Below are 25,261 nucleotides of genomic sequence, written 5' to 3'. Positions count from 1 at the left end.
TAATCCTTCCATTCCAGCCCTATTGGAGGTACCACTAGCTCACACCTCGCTTGATTTAGGTATGAAACTTCAGTCTCCTCACTAGTCATAAATCACCAAAGGATTCCCCCAGGAATATCACATCCACCCCTGACTCACTGTAAATTAGTCCCTCAAATGACCACTTTTGTGAGACTTCTTATCCCTTGCAAGCACTGACAGCCTGCACTAGGTGTAAAATTTGCCAGGGCCTGCCCAATGTTATTATTTAAGCTCACAGTTGGTATGTGGAGGTTTATCACACATGATGTTTCCAATATTATTTTCTATGTTAGCAGGGATCCCATTAGATTTCAATACAATCCCATTATGAACAACTGGGATTCATTCTAATTGTCTAATTGATCCTTCTAATTGTCTTGATTTATGCTTCCTTACTCTCCTAAATTTTGGTCATTTCTTTCATGGGGCAATATTAAGAAAGAAGGTATATGACCACTTGTGGATAGCCCATATACACCATAATGGTAGTAATGGTTATACTAATAATTATTTTGTTTAAGTATATCCCAAAGCTTATGTCCAGTCAGCATTCCATAAATAAGGTGACCCTCCAGGTGCTGATGGCTCACCAAAATCCTGATTGCAGCCCCCTAAGGAAGCGATCAAAGTGTGGATGGCAGAGATCCATGAAACCACCATGTAGGCTGTTCCTCATCTTGCCCTGTGTGACATGCCTCCAGAGTGATAGCTCCTTGAGCACTATAAATTAATGATGGGTATGATCCTGGTAAACAGGAAAACCTAAGAGAGACACAGCCCAATATACTGGGAATCCTCCGAGGTAGGATCAACAATGTCGAGTTGAGACAGCTGCCTCTGTAAATGCTGAAGGCCATGCAGCTGCAAAAGCGTCTCCAGTAAGAGGACCAAGTTGAGGACTCCCTGTGACACCAACATTTCTGCAGGAGGATCTAACTGAGGACTGCCTGAAAGAACAAGGATTGCTGGTACAAATAATACCATCCAATCATTAAGTGCTGTTTAGAGTAGATAATTTCATGGGACCAATATGGGGTAGGTGGATGGTATTAAAGGAGCTACATTGAGCTGGGCTTCTACCTGTCTACCTCTGTTCTCCTGTATGTCTTTAAGAGGGTTATTGATGTCCTCCTTAAGGTCCTCTATCGTCTTCATGAGATTGGATTTTAGGTTGCAGTCTTGCTTTTCAGGTGTTTTAGGATATCCAGGGCTTCCTGTGGTGGGAAAACTGGGTTCTGATGGTGCCATGTGACATTCTTTTCTGTTGCAAATAATCTTGTGCTTGCCTCTCATAACAGGTGTTAACTACCCTTGATGTTTCTGACTGGATCCTGTCCCTCATATGAGCCTGGGAGCCTGGGAGCCTGGGAGCCTGATTGTGTCAGAGCACCTGGGAGTCAGCTGTCTATGAATGTGGGAGGGTGCCTGGAGTGCTGCCTCTGCCTCAGGCCAAGTTCTGAATACTGTGACCATAAGTGATGAATTCGCTATTCCAGCCATAAAGAGATCTCAGAGGATAAAGCATAGATCCTGCAAGAGTAAAATTATATTTTAAGTCCAAGATCCCAGTTAAAGCCATTTTGGAGGTTAGAAACAAAGTTCAGAGCTTAAGCACATTAGGTTGTCTACCACAAGAACTTTTCTTCTTCCCCAGCATACCTGTCTCTCAACTGACAATCTCTTATAACTTAAGCTACAGTAGATTTTATTTCCTTTTCTGGTGCCCATGATACATTCCCACAGACACCCATACTCACACAACAATAAACATTAGAGCCACTTTAGTCCTCGTAGGCAGGACAAACATAAGCAACCTAACTAAGCACTTTTGCCAAAATAGTTCAGTCTAGAATCAGAAAATTTGCTTCCTCATTTACAAGTACAGAGCACCTCCATATGTGATGCAAAGAAAATCAAGTGTACCTCTAGAAGGGCTCTATTCTATTCACTGAAATACTGACTCTGGATGCATCAGACAATAATCATTCCCTCTATATCCTCCAACTTCAGCATTCAGCAATTCATTTTCTTTAATAGGTGTCTTAGTCAGGTTTTCTATTCCTACACAAACATCATGACCAAGAAGCAAGTTGGGGAGGAAAGGGCTTATTCAGCTTACTTTTCCACATTGCTGTTCATCACCAAGGAAGTTAGGACTGGAACTCAAGCAGGGCAGGGAGCAGGAGCTGATGCAGAGGCCATGGAGGGATGTTCATTACTGGCTTGCTTCCCCTGGCTTGCTCAGCCTGCTCCCTTATAGAACCCAAGACTACCAGCCCAGAGATGGTCCCACCCACAAGGGGCCTTTCCCCCTTTATCACTAATTGAGAAAATGCCTTACAGTTGGATCTCATGGAGGCATTTCCTCAACTGAAACTCCTTTTTCTGTGATAACTACAGTTGTGTCAAGTTGACACAAAAGTAGCCAGTACAATAGGAATTTTACTCCTTCTGTGAGTTGAGTGTTTTCCCTTAACACAGTCATGATATAAGTTATTTCAGTTGAACCAATATATAAAGGGGAATCATTAAGAAACAAATTATTCCCTCATAATTTTGGCCAATTTCCTTTACATTATATATTTTATTACATAGATAAACCATATTTTATAGGAGTTGATTGCTACATTTACTTGCTTTTGGAGAGATTGGGAAGATTGGGGAAAAAGGTATGAATCTCATTTGTCCAACAACCGACACTAATCAATGTGCAATAATATAACATTAACAGAGAAATTTCTTAATGTAGTATGTACCTGGAATGGCAGGGCTGCCTCTGTGTAAACTCTGGGGGCGATGCAGCTGCAAAAGCATCTCCTTGAAGAGGTTCTTTGAGGACTGCCTGTGACACTAGTATTCCTGCAGGAGGACCTAATTGTGGACTGCCTGAGAGAGCAAGGATTGATGGTGCAAATAATGCCAGACAATCAGGAAGTGCTGCTTAGAGTGGATAATTTTTTGGAACCCATGGGGGCATGGACGGAGAGAATTAAAGGAGCTTGCAGCAGTGCTCAGATGAGCTTGCTGCAGCATTTCTCACATGCTCCCAGAGTCTGTGTTGTTGATTCTGTGTCAATATACCCCTAAGCCCCAAGATTAGATAGGGTCAGACAGAGAGCTTTCCAGGACACAGGAAATATTGAAGGATACTATGCTAGGTAAATACATTAGTACTCACTGTAAGTCATTGAAATATATTTTCATTCAGTCTCTGTTGAATAATACCTGTCCTGCTCAATTTCTAACTCAGAGTAGTCTATCACTATCTATATACATCCTTGAATGAACCCATATCAGACAAGAATTTTGATAAAACAAAGACTCACCCTTGCTGTCTAATCAGCATCCACATTTGCTCCAAACTTTCTTCCACCACTACACTCTGAATAAATTGTTCAACTTAAGCTGTCTGCAGCAAGAATCCTGAACATCTATCTAGTTATATTCTGCTCTCTCTAATCTTCTTCATATTTTTGTGTCTATTAAACCCTACTTCAGTCCTTGGCTACAATATCTAAGTAAATGGGTATAAATGTTTCTGAGTCTTTGTTCTGAGGGAGTACATTATTGACCCACAGTTCAGGACCATCTCATGTCATCCATACACATATCTCTGTGGTCCTCACCAAAGTCTTCTTCCATATTACATAATGAGTATCACAGAATTATATGCTCTTATGTAGCAATTAACTTGGAATGTCTTCTCCAATGTATAGTAGGTATAGATCGATCCATCATGATAAAATGGGTATATTGTTACAGGAACGTAGATTCTTGTCTTAGATGGCATCAAGATTATAATCTGCCTCTATTAGGGACATTGGGCTTTCAAAGCTGGTTGTGCAGAGTAAATTATAAGTTCTGATATGGGTCAGTTCAAGGATGTACATAGACTGTATTAGGTTGCTCAGCGATCTAAATTGATCAGGGCCAGGTACTATTCAACAGATATTGAATAAACAATCTAAATCTCATCTGCCATTTCTAAGCCCATCTCACTGGACCAGATTTGAAGTAATTGACCCACATAAAAAAGGTAACAGGCACTAACTTCATCATGCATTCCCGACTATAGTGAATATTTCAATGTGTAAGATTAGTGGTATACATCATAGTAGCATCTACACAATGACTCATCGATGTAAGGTCATGATCAGTAGCAACTTCATCCTTGAGATCTTGCTATGAAAACTTGTTCTGAAATCTGCCGTGAAACTATATCCAGATATTTGTGTTTTCTCAAGCCCCCAGAACATTAGTACCTCCATTGACATTTTGGAATCACTGTGAATGGCTGTCGTAAATGACAGGAGGTGTGTGCATAAAATGCTCACATAAAAATGAAATGGTAGTGAGAATTTGGAATTGTTTCTTTAAAAACACAGAAATGTTATAAGAATCTGTTTTCATTTTAATCCCAGGTATGGGAATATGATGCTGCTTTACAGCAGCTGATTATAATTTGCCTCAAGCTCTAGCAAAGGCATGATTTTTCCAGCTGCAGATACTATTTGTGATTGTATCATGTTTGGAATTCTGGGGACTTCTCAGAAGATATATAAATGCTAGGATACTGAGAGTAGGTTCAGGTTGTTGGTTGGTTGTCTGTAGCTGTTCATTACTGTTGGCTACAGTTTGTTGATGAGTCATGTAGAAAGAAGAAATAAAAAACCAGAAGAGAAAGAAGAGGAGGAATCAGAGGAGGAGGAGGAAGAAGAAATTAGATATCTTGAAAATGAAAACTTGCCCCAAGGAGCTCAAAATCCCTAATCAGCGATAAGTAGTCTAGCAATAATATCCCCCCGCCATTTTTTTTACTGCTAACTTTATTCAAGGATCTGTTTCTGGTTTTGCTCTATTCTTTTTTTCTCTCATAATTAGTGCTGATAGTTTGAATGGATATGAAAAAAAAGATGTGCAGAATGGTGGAAGAAAGAAGAACCAAAAATGTAGCAAACCCCAGCTACACTGAACACCTCATTGGTATTTAGCTATCAGTCCCATCTGAAAAAATCAGCCACACAAAGAAACCTTTTCTAGCAGTATATTGATTTCCAAGACTATGAGATCCTCATGGGTGAGGACACGTGGTCTGAAGAGCAAATCTGTGACAGACATATGTGATATGCTCAATTCAACCCCATGGCATGTGTTTAAATGTAGATATCACAATACAAACATTTAAACTGTATTTTTCTCTGACTAAAATAAGTCACCAGAATTGATTTTCCTGACTGTGCTTTGTTTAATTGTTCATTCATTTGTGTTTTCTTTCATTGTCTTTCTTTCTTTCTTGTGTTTTCTTTCTTTGTCTTAGTTAATTATGAATACAGTGTCATTCATAATATGTTGGATATGTGGTCTTCCACTTATGTATGGTCCACCTACAAGTATCTCTCTTCAAGAAAGTTGATTGCCTGAGTAGCTATAAATTGACAGTAGCTCTTCAGCCAGACATGGGAATTAATGCCTATCTCTCCTGTCTTAATCCTGCACAGACCTTATACATGCCGTCACCACCATTATGAATTCATGTATGCTGCTTCCCAAATGTGTCTCAAATAGCATATACACTCTGTGTAATCATATACCACTTTGGGCTCTTACTATCATTATGCCTCCTCCTCCAGGAGGAGGGCATGATATATGTTCCATGGAGTGCTGAAAATTCCATGTTTTCTTATTCTCCTCACCTTGACCACTTGTGGGTCTCTCTGTTAATTGCCATCTATGACAAACATAAGCTATTGATAAGAATTCATCCAGAAGATGTTCCAACCGGTAAGAAGGACACATGCTCCACTGTGTTCATAGCAGCCTTATTTATAACAGCCAGAAGCTGGAAAGAACCCAGATGCCCCTCAACAGAGGAATGGATACAGAAAATGTGGTACATTTACACAATGGAGTACTACTCAGCTATTAAAAAGAATGAATTTGGGGGCTGGTGAGATGGCTCAGTGGGTAAGAGCACCCGACTGCTCTTCCGAAGGTCCAGAGTTCAAATCCCAGCAACCACATGGTGGCTCACAACCATCCGCAACGAGATCTGGCGCCCTCTTCTGGAGTGTCTGAAGACAGCTACAGTGTACTTACATATAATAAATAAATAAATCTTTAAAAAAAAAAAAAAAGAATGAATTTATGAGATTGCTAGGCAAATGGGTGGACCTGGAGGGCATCATCCTGAGTGAGGTAACCAAATCACAAAAGAACTTGCACAATATGTACTCACTGATAAGTGGATATTAGCCCAGAAATTTAGAACACCCAAGATATAAGATACAATTTGATAAACGCATGAAATTCAAGAAGACCAAAGACCAAAGTGTGGACAGTTTGCCCCTTCTTAAAATTGGGAACAAAATACCCATGGAAGGAGTTACAGAGACAAAGTTTGGAGCTGAGACGAAAGGATGGACCATCTAGAGACTGCCATATCCGGGGATCCATCCCATAATCAGCTTCCAAACGCTGCCACCATTGCATACACTAGCAAGATTTTGCTGAAAGGACCCAGATATAGCTGTCTCTTGTGAGACTATGCCAGGGCCTGGCAAACACAGAAGTGGATGCTCACAGACAGCTATTGGATGGATCACAGGGCCCCCAATGGAGGAGCTAGAGAAAGTACCCAAGGAGCTGAAGGTATCTGCAATCCTATACGTGGAACAACAATATGAACTAACCAATACCCCACAAATTCATAACCCCACACCCACAGAGACCAGCCCAAAAAACAAGGGATGATAGCCTATCTCAGAATGGGCCATCTGCACTGGACAGCCCTATTTCATCATATGGTTAGAAGTCCATGACAGAGGCATGCAGACAACTGACAACCTGTGACCCCCCTAGCACCCATCAATGAAATTTTTGATACCCTAGATAGTTTCCCTGGTTCCTATAAAAAAAAAAAAAAAAAAAAAAAAAAAAAAAAAAAAAAAGCTTTCATGCCTTTGTTTGAGGTAGTTATTTCAATGAATGATTGACCCTTGAACGATGATTGTTTCTGCACAATAAGCGCTCTTTGCTTTTACATACTATCTGAGTCTGGGGTTTTCCGTCATCGATTTTCATACCCTTTCATTATGTAGCAGATGGATATTAGCTACAGTTTTCCTGTTCTAAGTGTGAAATCACATTAACAAATATCATATTTTGTATCGTAATAAACTCATTCATTTTTTAAATCCTTGGAATCATTCTGCGAATGGGTCATATAGTGAATAATGGACTTTTGAGACTCTCCATTTTCATTCAAGGAGGTTTAGCATGAGAAGAGGATGGGGAGGAGGAGGGGCAGGTACAAAAGAAGAAGAGGAAGAAGAACAATAAGAAGGAGAATAAGAAGAACATGAAGAGGAGGAGGAGGGTGAGGAAGAGAAAAATAAATCAAACAAAAAGGGGAGGAGGACAGCATGGGGAGGAGGAGCCTCAGCAGCAGCATGAGGAATGATAGGAGGACAGGAGGAGGAGGACAAGGAGAAGGAAGACGAGGAGGAGGGGGTAGAAAATCCTGTTTACTGTTGGAAGACAAAAAAGTAAGCTATTGAAAGATATGCAAAAGTGATACTGAATGACAGATCTTGCAGATCAGAAAATGGGTCAGCTCCTAGAGTAGAAGGCTGAGCCAGGAAACTTTATGCTGCTGTGTGGCTTCCGCACAGTCTAACCCCAAGGGAGGTGCTCATGTCACTCAAGATTCACTGGCCAATCCAGGTCTCCAGGAAGATTCTCGAATCAGAGGAAGAGAAGGGCTCTTTCGGATGATGCTTTGTTCCCTGCTGCAGCTTAACCTCCATTGCTGAGCAGGTTTCTGTGGTTGGTGTGATGTGCTTTGACCTCTACTGCTGAGTGCCATAGGGGAGTGAGAGCCGCGAGCTACTGAGTCTCATCATGGTGAGCATGTAACCTCTGTCCCTAGCCTGAATAGGCAGTGGATGGAGGGGGTAGAGGGTGGAAACTAGCAGCCACCTCTAAGGTTCCTTGTGGTCCTGGCCAGTAAATATTCTTATCCAGTCCAAATGAATAACTTCATTATGGGAGCAGGTTCTACAAAAAGCATTTTGGAGCGAGGGATTTCATGTAGAAACAACCTTGGCAGGATACCAAAATCTTTTTGTTTGTTTGTTTGTTTGTTTGTTTGTTTGTTTTTTGAGACAGGGTTTCTCTTTATAGCCCTGGCTGTCCTGGAACTCACTTTGTAGACCAGGCTAGCCTCAAACTCAGAAATCTGCCTGCCTCTGCCTCCTGAGTGCTGGGATTAAAGGCGTGCACCACCACGCCCGACTTTTTTATTTTTTATTTTTTTCTCGAGACAGGGTTTCTCTGTGTAGCCCTAGCTGTCCTGGAACTCACTTTGTTGACCAGGCTGGCCTCGAACTCAGAAATCCGCCTGACTCTGTCTCCCAAATGCTGGGATTAGAGGCGAGGTCCACCTCTGCCCAGCCAAGGATACTAAATTCTGAGAGACCTAGATTCTTGGTGAATTTCAAAAATTCGAGACCTTGCTATTTAAGATCCATTTGGAAGTAATTTTGTGGAAGTTATAAACCACATCTCACAGACTGGGTAGCACTCCAAATTTAAGCTGTGATGAGAATAGAATCTATGATGTAAAGGATTCTCCAATACTTAGGAAATAGTAAGTCACACCTACAAGAATTTAACTGAGGGAGGGACTGCCTCTAAAACACCCACCAATAAGTAGCATGGTAACTGAGCATCTTAGAGATAAGGATGCTGGGATACACAGGGTTGTTCATCAGGATTGTCAGGAAATATAGCTCCAGGTCATAAGAAAAGAAGACAAACCTGATTAACAAACTGCCACTAGGCCCATCTCCAGATTAAGGTCAGTATTTTAAAAATCTGCACAAAGGAGCATTGTGGGATCACAACCAAAATTAAGGCCAGGTGTGCCATAAAGGACCATTTTTCTTCTTGTGAAAAGCATAGTTCTGCCACATGGGTCAGACATCTGGTGGAAACCATTTGAAAAGGAAAAAACCCTGTTGTGGTTGAAGGAGGAAAATTACTGGCCACCTGAACTCTTCACCCCAGAATCCAACCCCTCCCAACTGAAGACCTGAACTCTTCAACTCAGAGTCTGACCCCCTCCCAACTGAGGACTGTTCCAAGAACATTTTTTAGATAAAGGCTTCCTGGAACAACCCCAAGAACATTTTTGAGATAAAAGAACCACCTCAGAATGTTCCAATAGATCGGGTACATTGCCAAAATATAGGACACGACCCCTTGGTTACGTAAAACCCTTGGCAAAACCCCTCAGTTAAGCAAACTTGTACTTTTCCCTGCCCCACTCCTCCACTTGGCTTTTTCCTATATAAGCCTGTGAAAAATTTGGGTCGTGGTCGATTCTCCTCTACACCATGCCTGGTGTATGAGTTTCGACCCCAGAGCTCTGGTTTATGTGCTTTTTATGTGCTTTCTTGTTGTTGCTTTATTAAATCTTACTCTCTACATCTTAAGTTCGGTCTCAGTGTTTTCTTGGGTACGCGGCTGTCCCGAGGCTTGAGTGAGGGTCTGCCCTCCAGGGGTCTTTCAGTGGTAAGGACTGGCCTGAACAAGAAAAGCTTTCCATGAGGCCTTTAAGAATAGAGAATTACATAGGTCCTTCTCAAACCCAGGCACATGCTTGGTAGAGCCTAAAATGATCTGGGGCCTTCCCTAAGGCCTTGAGGTATTTATCAGAAAACAAAAAACTGAGCTCCTCTGAAACCAGACATATGCTTGGAAGAGCTGATAATGGTCTGGGTCCAGGTCCTTTGGAGAGGGAATATCTCTCATCCTGAGATTCCAACAATTCCTATCACATGGGGCAGATATCAGTTGCAAACCACTGTAGGCGTGGTCAGTAATGTTGATGAGATTGCCCTGCTCTCAGTGAGCAGCATTGTTTGATTAGATCCCTCTTTAGTTTGTTCCATTATATGGTTGATTCTGCTGACTTCATGGAAGTCTCTCATTTCTTTCCATTTTCCCCCTGTTGGTAGTATATAAGCTGCTAGTCTTCAGAAACTTCCTTAGCATAAGTTATCTCCTGGCCAACCATCCCAACATTTATACTTTCTGCCTTCTACTTTTTTATCTTTTGCATCCTCTGAGACCATCCACTTAGGGCTGTGTCACTGAAGAATGGCCTACTGTTTGAGGGTATTGGTGAAGTTAAGAAATGATTAATAAGGCCAGGCGTGGTGGCGGACACCTTGAATCCCAGCATTCGGGAGGCAGAGGCAGAGGCAGAGGCAGGTAGATTTCTGAGTTCAAGGCCAGCCTGGTCTACAAAGTGAGTTCCAGACAGCCAGGGCTATACAGAGAAATCCTGTCTCGAACTGCCACCCACCCCACCCCCCATGCCGCCGCCAAAAAAAAATAAAAAATGATTGGTGAAATATAGTTTCTATGTAAATCTCCCAGCTGCAAGTGGTTACACCAAGTAGGCTCCACTCCATCCTTAAATTGTTCACAGTATAATCTAGGGTGTAAACCTAAAAGAGACATAAGGATGACAGAGTATATGGGATGCAAAATCTCTTCTGGGCTGGCTCTTCTTTCAGCATTAGCCAGAGCTAGATGAGTGGTATTGTTACAGAGATTTTTTTTTTGTCCTAATTAATATTTTAATTGTGTCTTGGCTGATTTCCTTCTGATTTCCTCCCTGGGCAGGCATATTAATTCTAGAAGAGCTGTATTTTCAGCCCTTTAGAAAAATGTTTCTGAAACAAACTGTGTTGCCTCAGGGGCACTGGCACACATCCCAGTCTGTTGCTCCTCAGGGCAATGGCCTTAATTTCTAAATTCTTAAGTTAGAGGGAAGTAGCACAACAGAGTTTTTAAATTACCCATTTGAGTCATGGAACAGGGAAAGAATTTGCAAGTGGAGCATGGCTTCTGCCCTCAGACTGGAACAGGAGGACCAGTGTCCTGTGTACAGTGCAGAGTGAAACAGGGTAGGCAATAGCTTCATCAAAGACTAACTAAAGTTTATGGCACTCAGCTGCAGGGCTCACTGTTATGAAGTAGAACCTGATTGACAGAGTGGGTGTTTTTTTTAATTTCCTTGCAAGTGTTAATTCATACATTCTAATGTAAACACATAAGATTAGTGGAAGTACAATTTGGAGAAATGAAGTTGATCCAATGAATATTGAATTTCCAATTAGGGTACTGTACTATGTGGTTATGTGCAGTCCTCATTCACATACTTATTCAGCTTACATATTTGGGATACAGACCATTCATTGGCTGCAGCTATGTGTGTCAGGTTGCAGCAATGCCATTGTCTCTGCCAGGAAGTGGCCTGTTCTTTTCAAAGTTAATATATCTATTCATTTTTGTAATTATATTTATTTTCCTCAAAAGTCCATTGGTGGTATTACTTCTTACATTTCATTTTTTAAGGGATCGCTCCTTAATCCCTTATTTGTTTCAATTCTCCAGTGTTTCCCAATCACTCAGAATTTCAATTATTTTTCCAATTTGCTTTGATTATTTGTTTCTGTTCATAGCAGTATCTTCTGTAGCTCAGGCTTGCCTTATCCTATATAATTGAGAATTTCTTTGAACACTCAATTTTGCCTCTGCCACCCAATTCCTTGAAGATAGTCCTGCAACAACTTCCAGGCTGTCACCTGACTAGTGGGAAGGAAAAAGGACCAGTGCACGTGTGTTTTCTGATGTCTCAGTCCTTTTGAGGGTAATTACAAGTAATGAAGAACATTTGTAAGAATTGACTTCACTGACAACTAGTGAATCGGGTATAGTCACAACACAAGGGAGGGTAGAAAGGAAGGTGTTGGCATGGATATCGAGTAGTCACGTAATTGTTTTAAATGATCAGTACCCATCAAAATGGAACATTTTTCAGTATTCACAGACCTAGGAAGTCTACAAGCTGAGTAAGAAAATGAACGTATTTCTATAAGCCAAATTACTATACTAACCCTAGTTCAGTCAATACAGAATAACTTTAAAACTGTTGTGACTATGATGAACAGAAATTAATTTTTGCTGTCTGAAAATGCACAATCTGAGAGAAAAGAGGTGAATAATACTTGGCAGGCCCTAGTGCACATGCTTAGACCTGGAGACTATTGGAACAAAAAGCCTGTTTCAACTTTTTAAAATAATTTCTGCATTTATACTTAAACCATTTCAACCTTCTTTTTCCTTCCTACTGCTGAGTCTCCAACCATGGAACAATTGCTTGATGTGCCTATTTAACAAACCAGCATCCCTCCTACAGGATATTGCTGGAATATACTGACTTTCAGCTCAGGGTTTTGGGGTGTGGTACCCTTCTCCCAGCTGCCCTTTCTCATGCCATGCAAGCATGTTGTTACCTGGTCTTTTCATGTACGATTTACCCTTCTGTCCTCTTGGTGTTATTCTAACCTCTCCTCCCTCTCCCCACAGAGCTCAGGACCATGTCTACTCTGGCCTCAGATGTCCCTGCTTCAGGCTGTGCTCTCCTTTTTATCTATAATAAACTTCCTACTCCACCTTCCTTGGGAGATCACATTTTTTTCTATCTATTGCTTTTTTCATTCATTTCCCTTTGCCCTTCTTGCTTTCAATGTTGTCAGATGTTTTGTTTCAATAGTTGTCACTGAGTGAATTTGACTTAAGTTTGGGGACACGACTTTCCGGCTATGGGGTAGCCATGGCTGCACTGGATATCAGTGTGTAAAGAAATGTGCACACAATGGAACTTGTTTCGTAGAAGATGAGCACGTGCTCTAGGAAACAGAAGAATTCTTCAAAACTACAAATTCTCCATTCTAGGGCTCTGTCAGACCTTATGGTGGAAGGATGGATCTGCTTATGTCTGTACTCTCCAAATTGCATGATTACTAATCATCCAATAGGGGAGCTAGTACAGTCCTGAAACCTGGCTGGGTGGTTCAAGCTAATGATGGATGCTGTAGAGGACTAGCAGTCAGAAGTGCCAGAGGGAGAGAACCTGCAGGTTTTTCCAGGATTCTCCTCAGACATAGCCATTTAGTAACTGAGGGAGACCACAGTCCTACCATGATGAGGGTGAGGACCACTGACCCCAGTACAGAAAGAGGATATTGATGGAGCTATCAGAGTCCCAACTGGGGGAACTAGCATTGACTGTGAGCCACTCTGTTCTGTTGATCTGGGCAGGAGCCCTCGACTTTCTTTCCTCCCTGAGAGTGTATTCTTTGGGGAAGAGGAGGCTCTACAGTTCTGGCCACAGGAAGTTGTACTACTTATAATATCACTATACAATGTGCACACACAGGTTTTTGTTCTGCATTTTGAACACATGTAGGGAAACTTCAAGTATGGTTTGAGAAGTTCTGGATGTTCTACTCCACAATTCAGTTTCATCTGATGAATTTTACAGCTTAGGAACTGGTAGAATGGAGGTGCTTCAGACTTACTTGAGAAGAATCCTTTTAACTTTCTACTACTACCAGTCCCAATGGAATGATTCTGACAAAATCAATTCCATGGTACAAAGAAAGTTTCTGTGATACAGAGGTGTTTGATGTGTGCAGCGTATTGCACTGTGGATAAAGCAGATTGTACACATCATGTGCAATAAGTCATGTGACAAGAAGCAGACATTAAATTGTTCTTTAAATTTGTTTTGTGTGTGGGCATCATAAGGCTTGATTTTTAATGAGACCACTAAGGCCCATGACGGGTTATAAAGCCAAAGCCCACCTTTCTGATCACTTCCATTTTAAGAGCAAGCTCTAGAGAAAAGGGCCTCTCTGTCTAGAAGAAAGATAAGATACCAACACCCATGTTAACTACCTGCTACTCCAGATCAAAAGGATCTAACACCCTCATCTCTGGTGTGTCACAGGCAAACATGTGGAAAACATTCTCTCTTACACATAAAATCATACACATGAAAATAAGGACAGACATGTTTTGAACAGAGCTAATATCTTATGATGCAATTAAAGCAAAACAAGCAAGTTTATGTATATAATAGAAATCATATACTGTTTTTAATCTGTTATTTTGTATTTTTAAAGTTTTTATTTCATAAATGTTGTACCCATTTAACCTCTTATCATCAATCATAAGCAACAACATGGTTCCTAAGTGATCCTAATAGATATCCATTTTTCTTAACATAAAAGAAAAAAAAATGAGGTATTTTTAGTAATGAACCCTTTCTTCCAAATTTGAAATATCAGAATGCTTAATCACCTCACTTTGTTGGAAGAGCCTCTACTCTCAATCCATCAGACATTATTGTCAAAGGAGAGAACCAGAATGAATATGATGAGTGCTGGCCACTGATTTTGTAATGTTTATCCTGATTTATAATCTAGCAGTTCTTATTTAAATTACCATGCTAGAGTCCCTGATCTGTTTTTGTGTTCCTTTTGCCAGTGCTATCATCTATGATGTATGATTCATAAATTATAATCTAATAACATTGTTGTTTCTTTAGGAAATGAAAAACTTTCACCTCTTTTTGTCTTCTGATAATTTACTATAAGTTCCTTGACATTTTTATAGCTTGGGAACTTTCTGTGGAGAAACAATTTTAATTTTCTCTTCTTAAACCGAAAAGGTTGCCTCTCCTCATTTCTTGGAAAATCTGTGCTTTCAAGTTCTTGCAATCATCAATGTTTGGATTTTTAATACTCAAGTGAGTGGTATGGTTTTGGGTTCTTAACTGGCTTCTCATGTATTATTATATCTGTGTCTTAATTTACTTAAATTGTCAGCATTTTGGAGCCTATAGTCATCTGAGGGAACTACAGTTCAGTGGGTTCCCCAATCAGAATGGTTGATAGCTTACTTTGTGAGAGATTGTGGTGATTGACAACTGACTAGCTAAGGCTCTTACACTAAGTGTGGATGAATCCCTAAGGAAGTGGGTCTGGACTGGATGAGCCAGCTAGCTGACCATGAGACAGTGACCAAGTGAGAGAGCAGGCCAGGAAACAATGTTTAGCCATGGTTTTTCCTTTTACTTTTGAATTTAAGTTTCTATTGTAAGCTTCCCAAATAATGGGATGGGATCTGAAAGAACCAGCCAAATAAACCTGAGTGTTACTTGAGACACTTGGTTTTAGGATTTAAATACAACAGTTCTAATATGCAAGTTAGAAAAATAAAATGATAAGTAAAACGTGACTTTGCAGCTGGACAGAACCAGGGAATGTTGTCATTTTCAGGGATATTGAAAATATAGGATCTTTAGATTGCAAAAGGCATTGAAATCTACATTTTTCTTAATTAACTATTCTTGTAGAACCATGAAGATTGGCACATTAAGAGTAGTGCATACAATATATCCAGAAGATGTCCCAACCGGTAAAAAGGACACATGCTCCACTATGTTCATAGCAGCCCTATTTATAATAGCCAGAAGCTGGAAAGAACCCAGATGTCCCTCAACAAAGGAATGGATACAGAAATTATGGTACATTTACACAATGGAGTACTACTCAGCTATTAAAAAGAATGAATTTATGAAATTCCTAGCCAAATGGATGGACCTGGAGGGCATCATCTTGAGTGAAGTAACACAATCACAAAAGAACTCACACAATATGTATTCACTGATAAGTGGATATTAGCCCAAAACTTAGGATACCCAAGATATAAGATACAATTTGCTAAACGCATGAAACTCAAGAAGAATGAAGACCAAAGTGTGGACACTGTGCACCTTCTTAGAATTGGGAACAAAACACCCAGGGAAGGAGTTACAGAGACAAAGTTCGTAACTGTGATGAAAGGATGGACCATTTAGAGACTGCTGTATCCAGGGATCCATCCCATAATCAGCTTCTAAACGCTGACACCATTGCATACACTAGCAAGATTTTGATGAAAGGACCCAAATATAGCTGTCTCTTGTGAGACGATGCCGGGGCCTAGCAAACACAGGAGTGGATGTTCACAGTCAGCTATTGGATGTATCACAGGGCTCCCAATGGAGAAGCTAGAGAAAGTACCCAAGGAGCTAAAGGGATCTGCAACCCTATTGTTGGAACAACATGATGTACTAACCAGAACCCCGGAGCTCTTGTCTCTAGCTGCATATGTATCGAAAGATGGCCTAGTCGGCCATCAATGGAAAGAGAGGCCCATTGGACTTGCAAACTTTATATGCCCCAATATAGGGGAATGCCAGGGCCAAAAGAGTGGGAATGGGTGGGTAGGGAAGTGGGGGGCGCTATGGGGGACTTTTGGGATAGCATTGGAAATGTAATTGAGGAAAATATGTAATAAAAATATTAAAAGTTAAAAAAAAAAGTGTAGTGCATACAATCTGAAAAAAAATGTTCAACATCCTTAATCATCAGGGAAATGCAAATCAAAACAACCCTAAGATTCCACCTCACACCAGTCAGAATGGCTAAGATAAAAAATTCAGGTGACAGTAGATGCTGGCAAGGGTGTGGAGAAAGAGGAACACTCCTCCATTGCTGGTTGGATTGCATGCTGGTACAACCACTCTGGAAATCAGTCTGGAGATTCCTCAAAAAATTGAACATAATACTACCGGAAGATCCACAAATACCTATCCTGGGCATATACCTAGAAGAAGTTGCAACTGGTAATAAGAACATATGCTCCACTATGTTCATAGCAGCCTTATTTATAATAGCCAGAAGCTGGAAAGAACCCAGATGTCCCTCAACAGAAGAATGGATACAGAACATGTGGTACATTTACACAATGGTACATTTACACTACTCAGCTATTAAAAACAATGAATTTAGGAAATTCTTGGACAAATGGATGGATCTGGAGGATATCATCCTTAGTGAGGTGACCCAATCACAAAAGGAGTCATTAGATATGCACTCACTGATAAGTGAATATTAGCCCTGAAACATAGAACACCCAAGATACAATTTGCAAAACACAAGAAAATCAAAAAGAGGGAAGACCAATGGATGGATACTTCATTCCTCCTTAGAAAACGGAACAAAATACCCATGAAAGGAGTTACAGAGACAAAGTATGGAGCTAAGACAAAAGGATAGACTATCCAGAGACTACCCGACCTGGGGATCCATCCCATAATCAGCCACCAAACCCAGACACTATTGCATATGCCAGCAAGATTTTGCTAAAGGGACCCTGTTATAGCTGTCTCTTATGAGGTTATGCCAGTGCCTGGCAAATACAGAAGTGGATGCCCACAGTCATCTATAAGATGGAACACAGGGCCTCCAATGGAGAAGCTAGAGGAAACACCCAAGGAGCTGAAGGGGTCTGCAACCCTATAGGTGGAACAACAATATGAACTAACCAGTAGCCTCAGAGATCATATCTCTAGCTGCATATGTAGCAGAAGATAGCCTAGTCGGCCATCACTGGGAAGAGAGGCCCCTTTGTATTGCAAACTTTATATGCCCCAGTACAGGGGAACACCAGGGCCAAGAACCGGGAGTGGGTGGGTAGGGGAGCAGGGCGGAGGGAGGATATAGGGAACTTTCGGGATAGCATTTGAAATGTATATAAAGAAAATATCTAATAATAATAAAAAAGTGTAGTGCATACAAAGAAATTCAATGTCATAGGATTTCAGTGGAAAATAGACTCAATGAAAAATTAGGCTAAAGAACATTTCTGTGATAGTTTGTCCTCAAATCCTTCTCATTTTGCACATGCTCTGGCATGTTGAATAGGGAAGGATTAAAAAGTAAGGAGCTGATGTCCTAGATTGAATTATAAATATTTAGGACAGTTATTAATAGAGACTCATTCAGGAGAAGAGTAAAATAACTCACCAGGTGGGGTAGAAATGAAAGCAAATGTGTGGGTTATAGAGAAGAAGACCAGCAGGTAGTTTCAGAGGATGCTCAAGTGCTCAAACAAAAGCATGAATTTAAATGCAAGGAGATTATCACTATTGAAGAAAAGCTCTTTGCTATGGACTTGGAATCTTAGAAGGTGTCATCAGAGTAACACTCTTAACTGCTAACCCTCTAATTAAAGGCAGGACTAGGCAAAGAGATCCCTAGTCCCAGCAAACAACTTTATGAAAAACCTGTTAGAATTGGGAACAAAACACCCAGGGAAGGAGTTACAGAGACAAAGTTCGTAGCTGTGATGAAAGGATGGACCATTTAGAGACTGCTGTATCCAGGGATCCATCCCATAATCAGCTTCTAAACGCTGACACCATTGCATACACTAGTAAGATCTTGCTGAAAGGACCCAAATATAGCTGTCTCTTGTGAGACGATGCCGGGGCCTAGCAAACACAGGAGTGGATGTTCACAGTCAGCTATTGGATGTATCACAGGGCTCCCAATGGAGAAGCTAGAGAAAGTACCCAAGGAGCTAAAGGGATCTGCAACCCTATTGTTGGAACAACATGATGTACTAACCAGAACCCTGGAGCTCTTGTCTCTAGCTGCATATGTATCGAAAGATGGCCTAGTCGGCCATCAATGGAAAGAGAGGCCCATTGGACTTGCAAACTTTATATGCCCCAATATAGGGGAATGCCAGGGCCAAAAGAATGGGAATGGGTGGGTAGGGAAGTGGGGGGCGCTATGGGGGACTTTTGGGATAGTATTGGAAATGTAATTGAGGAAAATATGTAATAAAAATATTAAAAAAAAAAAAATACAAGCAAAGCCCCAGTTTCTGCCTTTGAGGATGGTTTGACGTCACTATCCACCACTGAGCAGTTACTACCTCTACTGTCCTTTGTATTGTCTAAACATTGTATCTTGAAGGACAGTTACTATTATTATATTGACAGAAAATCATGGAAATAAAAGATTAAAATAGTAAAAAAAAAAAAAAAAAAGAAAAACCTGCTACAACTGTGGTCCACCTGCAGTGGAGTCCATCCCAGTTTAGAAGCCAAACTCCACAACACCACCCATGTCTATTGGGTTCAGGAAACAATAATGATGCAAAATTAAAGGTCATAGATTCATGGGTTTTGGTTCAATTCAGTACTGTTAAAGCCATCTGTGTTCAGCAGAATCATAGCCCCAATGATGAACCTGGGAGAGTTCATTGCTTGAATCAATAAGGATGAAGCCTTATTTGCATTTTCTAACCACAGGAGGTTGAGATACACAGCATATGAGACATCTGCTATGCAGAGCTGCATACACAGAGTGGAAGTAACCAAACCAAGAGATGTATGAGAAGCTGCCCCTTAAAATTGCAGCCACACGTGTCTGAGACAGAGCCACAGGATTTGATGTTTCTCCTGTTGGCTTCTTGCCTTGCTCCATCTACCCAATGTACCCATTCCTGTCTATAGGAATGGGAAGGGATATTCTGTGCCATTTTGTGTTATAAAGTTTTAACTTGTTTTCATACTTTAGAAAATATGAAAATGCAAAGATTGCCTTGTGAGTTACAGGAGACTTTGAATATTTGGATAGACTATTTCAGACTTAAAGTCCTTGAAGGTAGTTTAAATGCATTTTTCTCATGGAATCACCATGAGCCTATAGTGACCAAGGTCAGAGAATAGTTGGATGAATCAAAGAGTATCCAGATGACATCTTTTTGTTTGTTTGTTTGTTTGTTTTGTTTTGTTTCTCTGTATAGCCTTGGCTGTCCTAGAACTCACTCTGTAGACCAGGCTGGCCTCGAACTCAGAAGTCCACCTGTCTCTGCCTCCCAGGTGCTTGGACTAAATGCGTGTGCCACCACCACCCGGCTCCAGATGACATCTTGTCTTTAAACACTTGTCTCTAATTGGTAACCTTACTTAGTGAGAATATGGAGGCTTTTGAGGAAATCCTACGTGATGCAATTGCTTTTTAAAATGGAATTTGAGGGTCTACAGACTTAGTCCATTTCTTCTTCTTTCTGTTTCGTTGGTTTTGCTTGAAACCCATTTTTCAGCTTCCTTCTCAAGTCCTTCCTTGCTGTCATGCCTTCCCTATAATAGACTCTGTCCTTAATTTGCATAAGGTACAGAAGAAGCAATATCCAGCTGTTCAGTGCTAAGCTGTTTTTCTTACCCATTGTTTACATACTTTTAAATTTTTTTATTATGAAAAAAAAAAATGTGTCCCTGGATGTCTTCAAGTAGACCTGTATACTTGCCAGTCAGGTCTTGAATGTAGATATCAAATTGATTTTGGTTTCAATTGCTAGGATCAAAATTGAACCAACATGCCTATACTTTTTTTTTTCTTATTTACAGATGGGCCTGTAATGTACGTGTCATTATATGTCAAGAATATACATTTGTGCTGAGCTTCACATACCTCTTTATTTTTGAAATTTTGCAGACTTTATAATTCTATTTCCCAGGGTGCCACATTCTCATGATGTGCCTCCTCAGTCATTGCAGGGCAGGTGCTCACCTTCTTTCTACCTGTCATGTTTGCTTTGACTTTATGTTAGAAAGTCTATGAGTCTTTTGTCTGTATGCATGAATATTCACCTTATGTGTGCCCAGCCCTCACTGTAGTCAAAATATGGCCTTAGACTTCCTGAAACTGAAATAATGGATAGCTGTGAAACCCTTGTAAATAGAGGGAATCAAGCTCACTTATTTGTAGGACCAGCAAGAGTTCTTCATGTAGTATGTAGCCTTTTAACTACGTTGCCTTAAGTTCCAGACAGGCACACTTCCAGACCCTGCTCTGATTCCCCCATGGATGAAAGTGTCACACACACACACGCACATTAATATTTTTACCCTGCTTTATGGCTCAGTAAATGGAATTTTTAAGCCTCCCCAAGCTAGTGTGTCCTTTCCTTTACTCCTTGTTCAACACTCTATACCTGCCCTTAGCTTAGTTGTCCTGTTACCTTCTCCTTGGTCATCATGCTATATCTGTTCTCAGCTGAGTTCCATTTCAAATCTCCCATCTGGGGAAGTTTCCAGTGACTGCTCCACTGGGGATCTCACATGGCTTGTGACTATCCCTCCAAAGCATGGCAAAGTTTTCCTTCTTGTCTCCTGCTTCTCTTTTCTCACCTTTGGAAAATTGGAAGTCCCACCCCTTCAACCCAGTCATTGGGTGCTGTCAACATTATTGATTGATAAAAACCAGTTGGAGAGAAGGACCTTCAGAGTTTATATACAGATTCCCAATCAGAGCTTCAAAACAACCACCTACTTTTCACAGCTGAACTATGTCTCCTGCCCTATGTTGTTTTCTTCTGTCCAATTGTAACTGTTTAAACATACATTCGGTTTTGGTAACATCTTATTATATATTGGACTGGTGCACCTCAAGTTTCTGGATGATGAATACAGAACTAGATTGTATGTATCATTATCTTATGAATTTAAGTATAAACCTATTAGTTCTTTCTACCTTTTCAGTTTGGTTGGCTAATTCTGGCAGGGGATACTGGGTCTTACTATGTACCTCTGCTGTCCTAGAACTCATTGTATACTTCACACTGGCATCCTACTCAATGTGATACTTCTTCCTCTGTCTCCTGACTGCAGAGTTAAAGGCATAAGCCAATAGAGCCAGCTTGTTTATTTTATAGTTAGTAATTGTTCATACAAGTTCTTCAATATCTGTTAAACACTATGGATTGTGGAGGGCGTGTTGCCTCTTTAAGACTAGTAGTTGACATTTCTCTAGAAAGGCTGCATACTATTCAAAGGAGTGAGAAATGACAGGAGTGAAACTCATTACTAAGTTTCCTTCTAATATGAGTTGGTAGTTACACTACAACTTCACTGTCAGGAAATAAGTGCAGCAGGTCCAGAATTATATGAACACATTGTCAATGAATACATGCCCAATGTTGTTTCTATTGTTCTTTCTTTTGTACACATTTGTGAGATGCTCTAGAATACAGTGACTTATGAGGACGTGCATGTGAACTTCTCTCAGGAGGAGTGGGCTTTGTTGGATCCTTCCCAGAAGAAGCTCTACAAAGATGTCATGCTGGAGACCTACAGGAACCTCAATGCTATAGGTAAAACTATGAATTCCCTTTCCTGTTTTAAAATTGAGAAAACAGTATCTTTCTTTTGATACACTTCAGTAATTTCAATTGAGATGCATCCAGAATTTTGTGAAGAAATCATGCATGATTCTAAGATTCATTGAAGATAATAACTTACATTTAGAAAAACTTCCATACATGCCTTTTCTTTTACTCTATTTTAGGCTTTAATTGGGAAGACCAAAATACTGAAGAACATTGCGAAAGTTCTAGAAGACACATGAGGTAATTTATATGTTCAAGCTCATACAAATATGCCTCTGAAGAAATTTTACTGTGTGCTGAAAGTTTGACGAAAAGCAACAGTGTAAATAAGCACAGTTTTAAGTGTGTTGATGATTATTACATTCTATCCAAACCATGCGTCTCAATGTTCTGTATCTGATTTGTTTTTGCAAGGCAGTCCTTTACAAAAGAGGATATGGAATCAATGCCTTAGTGGATATCCCATTCGAAACATATCCCTATTAGAGCTACACTATACAGCTAGAAATCTGCCTCTTCTTATTTTGTAAAAGCTATACACATTGAATAGGTAATAAATATATGTCCAATGCCTTATAAGAAGCAATTAGTCTACACTAAAACTAGTGTTACTTGAATATTAGTAATCACATTGCTAAGGTTAGTGAGATGGTCAAGTAATAGGAGGCAAGGAGGGCATTGTACAGTTAGTTACCTTAATCCCTAGGTCTCAGGTTTGTAAGGAATAAAAAGTCAAAATCTGTGAATGCAGTGCTCAAAAATTTTATTTGTTATTCTTCTGTTTATAGGTATATCATATATCATAATGGATACAAAAGGAATATCGAAATAAGCAATGTACTTATCTCTCTCTCCTATAACAATCAGAAGATATATAGTGGGTTGCAGTTAGAGTAGACTTTTTAACATGATACAAGTTTAAAATTAATTGCTTTTCCAAGTTCATTGCCAATACATCAATGACCACATTCTATAGAAAATCCTCATAAGTACTATTAATATGGAAATGTTTCTATTATTCCAGGTTCACTTTGCAAATATAGGACACCACACAGTAAAGGGAAAAGTGGAATACACTTATTGTGGTAATGGTCTAAGTTCTTCCACTTCAAATATGCGAAAAACCTTTTATAGAAAAAGAATATACAATGCTGAGCGAGGTAATAAGTACTCATTCCATATCACATATCTTTGAAGATGAAGAACAACCCATAATGAAGGGGAACAACATGAATGTAAACAAAGTGAAAAAAAACTTAAGATCTGATTCTTCTTTATATTTAAACAAAAAGTAACATTAAATTATGCAGATGAAAATAATCATCACTCTGTTAAAGCTTTCACATATGTTGATTAACTTCACAGGCATGAAAGAAGTCAGAGTGCAGAGAAAACATTTGAGTATACTCAATGTGATAAAGCCTTCGTTTTACATGCTCACAGTCATGTGCAAAAGGTGTGAAAGGATTGATACAGAAAAGAAACCCCATGGAGTTACTCAATTTTTTGAAGCCTTTGCACATTATACTGGTCTCCAAATACAGAAAAGACCACAAACCCAAAAGAAACCCTATGAATGTAATCAATGTGGGAAATCTTTTGCAAATCACAGTAATCTTAAAAGGCATGAAACTCATACGGGAGAGAAACCCTATGAATGTGATCAGTGTGGTAAGGCATTTGCACGTCACTATAGTCTCCGACAACATAAAAGAACACATACTGGAGAGAAACCCTATGAATGTAATCAGTGTGGTAAAGCCTTTGCAAAGAACACTCAGCTTAAATGTCATGAAAGAATTCATAGTGGAGAGAAACCCTATGAGTGTAATCAATGTGGTAAAACATTTGCATGTCACAGTAATCTCCTGCAACATAAAAGAAAACATACTGGAGAGAAATGCTACAAATGTAATCAATGTAGTAAAGCCTTTACAAATCAGAGTTGTCTTAAAAGGCATGAAAGAATTCATACTGGAGAGAAACCCTATAAATGTAATCAATGCAGTAAAGCCTTTTCACAACATTTTTATCTGCAAATGCATGAAATAAGCCATACTGGTAAGAAACATTATCAGTGTAAACGATGTGGCAAAGTGTTCCAACATCTCCAGACTCTTCATGTGCATGAAAGTACTCATAGTGGAGAGAAACCCTAAAAATGTAATGAATGTGATAAAGCCTTTTCACTACCCAGTAGGGTCCAAACACATGAAAGAATTCATACTGGAGCAAAGCCCTTCAAATGTAATCAATGTGATAAAGCCTTTTCTCAACACATTATTCTCCAAAGGCATAAAGGAATTCATAGTGGAGAGAAACCCTGTAAGTGTAATCAATGTGGTAAAGCCTTCTTACATCCTTGGACTCTTCACACGCATGAAAGAATTCATAGTGGAGAAAAACCCTACAAATGTAATGAATGTGATAAAGCCTATTCCCAACTGAGTAGTCTCCAAATACATAAAAGAACACATACTGGAGAGAAACCCTACAAATGTAATGAATGTGATAAAGCCTTTTCACGACATGGTAGGCTCCAGATGCATAAAAGAACACATACTGGAAAGAAACCCTACAAATGTGATCTATGTGACAAAGCCTATTCCCAAAACAGCAATCTCCAAATACATAAAAGAAAGCATACTAGAGAGAAACCTTAAAAATGTGATCAGTATGGCAAAGCTTATTGCCAACACAGTATTATCAAAATTTATAAAAGAACACATGCTGGATAGAAACCCTACAAATTTAATCAATGTGATAAAGCCTATTTCCAACGGAATAATTTCCTATATCATAATAAAACACATACTGGAGAGAAATATAATCAATGTGGTAAACCCTATTCTCAACACAATAGTCTTTAATATCATAAGAGAACACATACTGGAGAGATACTGTATGAACATAATCAATGTGAGATAGCGTTTTTGCAGCACCATTATCTCTGAGAGCATAAAACAACACATACTGGAGAGAAACCCTATGAATGGTGGAAAGCCATTACATGACACAGTCATCTTCAAAAGCATAAAGGGATTCATATTGTAGAGAAAGCTTATCAATGTGTCTTATATTAGGTAATATAGAGAAGTCTAAGAATTTCCTGAGTCTTCATTGTAATGAATATATGTGTATTGGTGAGAAATCATCTGAATATAATCCATGTGATAAAGCTGTAGCCCAGCACAGGCATCTCTAATGCAGAAAGGAGTGCATACAGGTGAGAGGGAGACACGTGATGAATGCACTCAGTGTGGTAATCCTTTGCATAGCACACTCATCTTCAAATACATAAAAGAGCACA

The 25,261-nt window shown here is 39.8% G+C and overlaps 1 pseudogene; it reads left to right on the top strand.

Moving 5' to 3' along the window:
- Positions 1-21,821: 21,821 nt before the first annotated feature.
- Positions 21,822-24,689, top strand: LOC110288163 (uncharacterized; annotated as a pseudogene).
- The last annotated feature ends 572 nt before the right edge of the window (positions 24,690-25,261 follow it).

The sequence above is a fragment of the Mus caroli genome, unplaced genomic scaffold (genome assembly GCF_978045245.1).
Source record: "Mus caroli unplaced genomic scaffold, Mus_caroli_1 scaffold_15, whole genome shotgun sequence".
Taxonomy (NCBI): domain Eukaryota; kingdom Metazoa; phylum Chordata; class Mammalia; order Rodentia; family Muridae; genus Mus; species Mus caroli.
The sequence above is the reverse complement of the archived record's forward strand: the minus strand, read 5'-3'. Positions and strand labels throughout refer to the sequence as shown.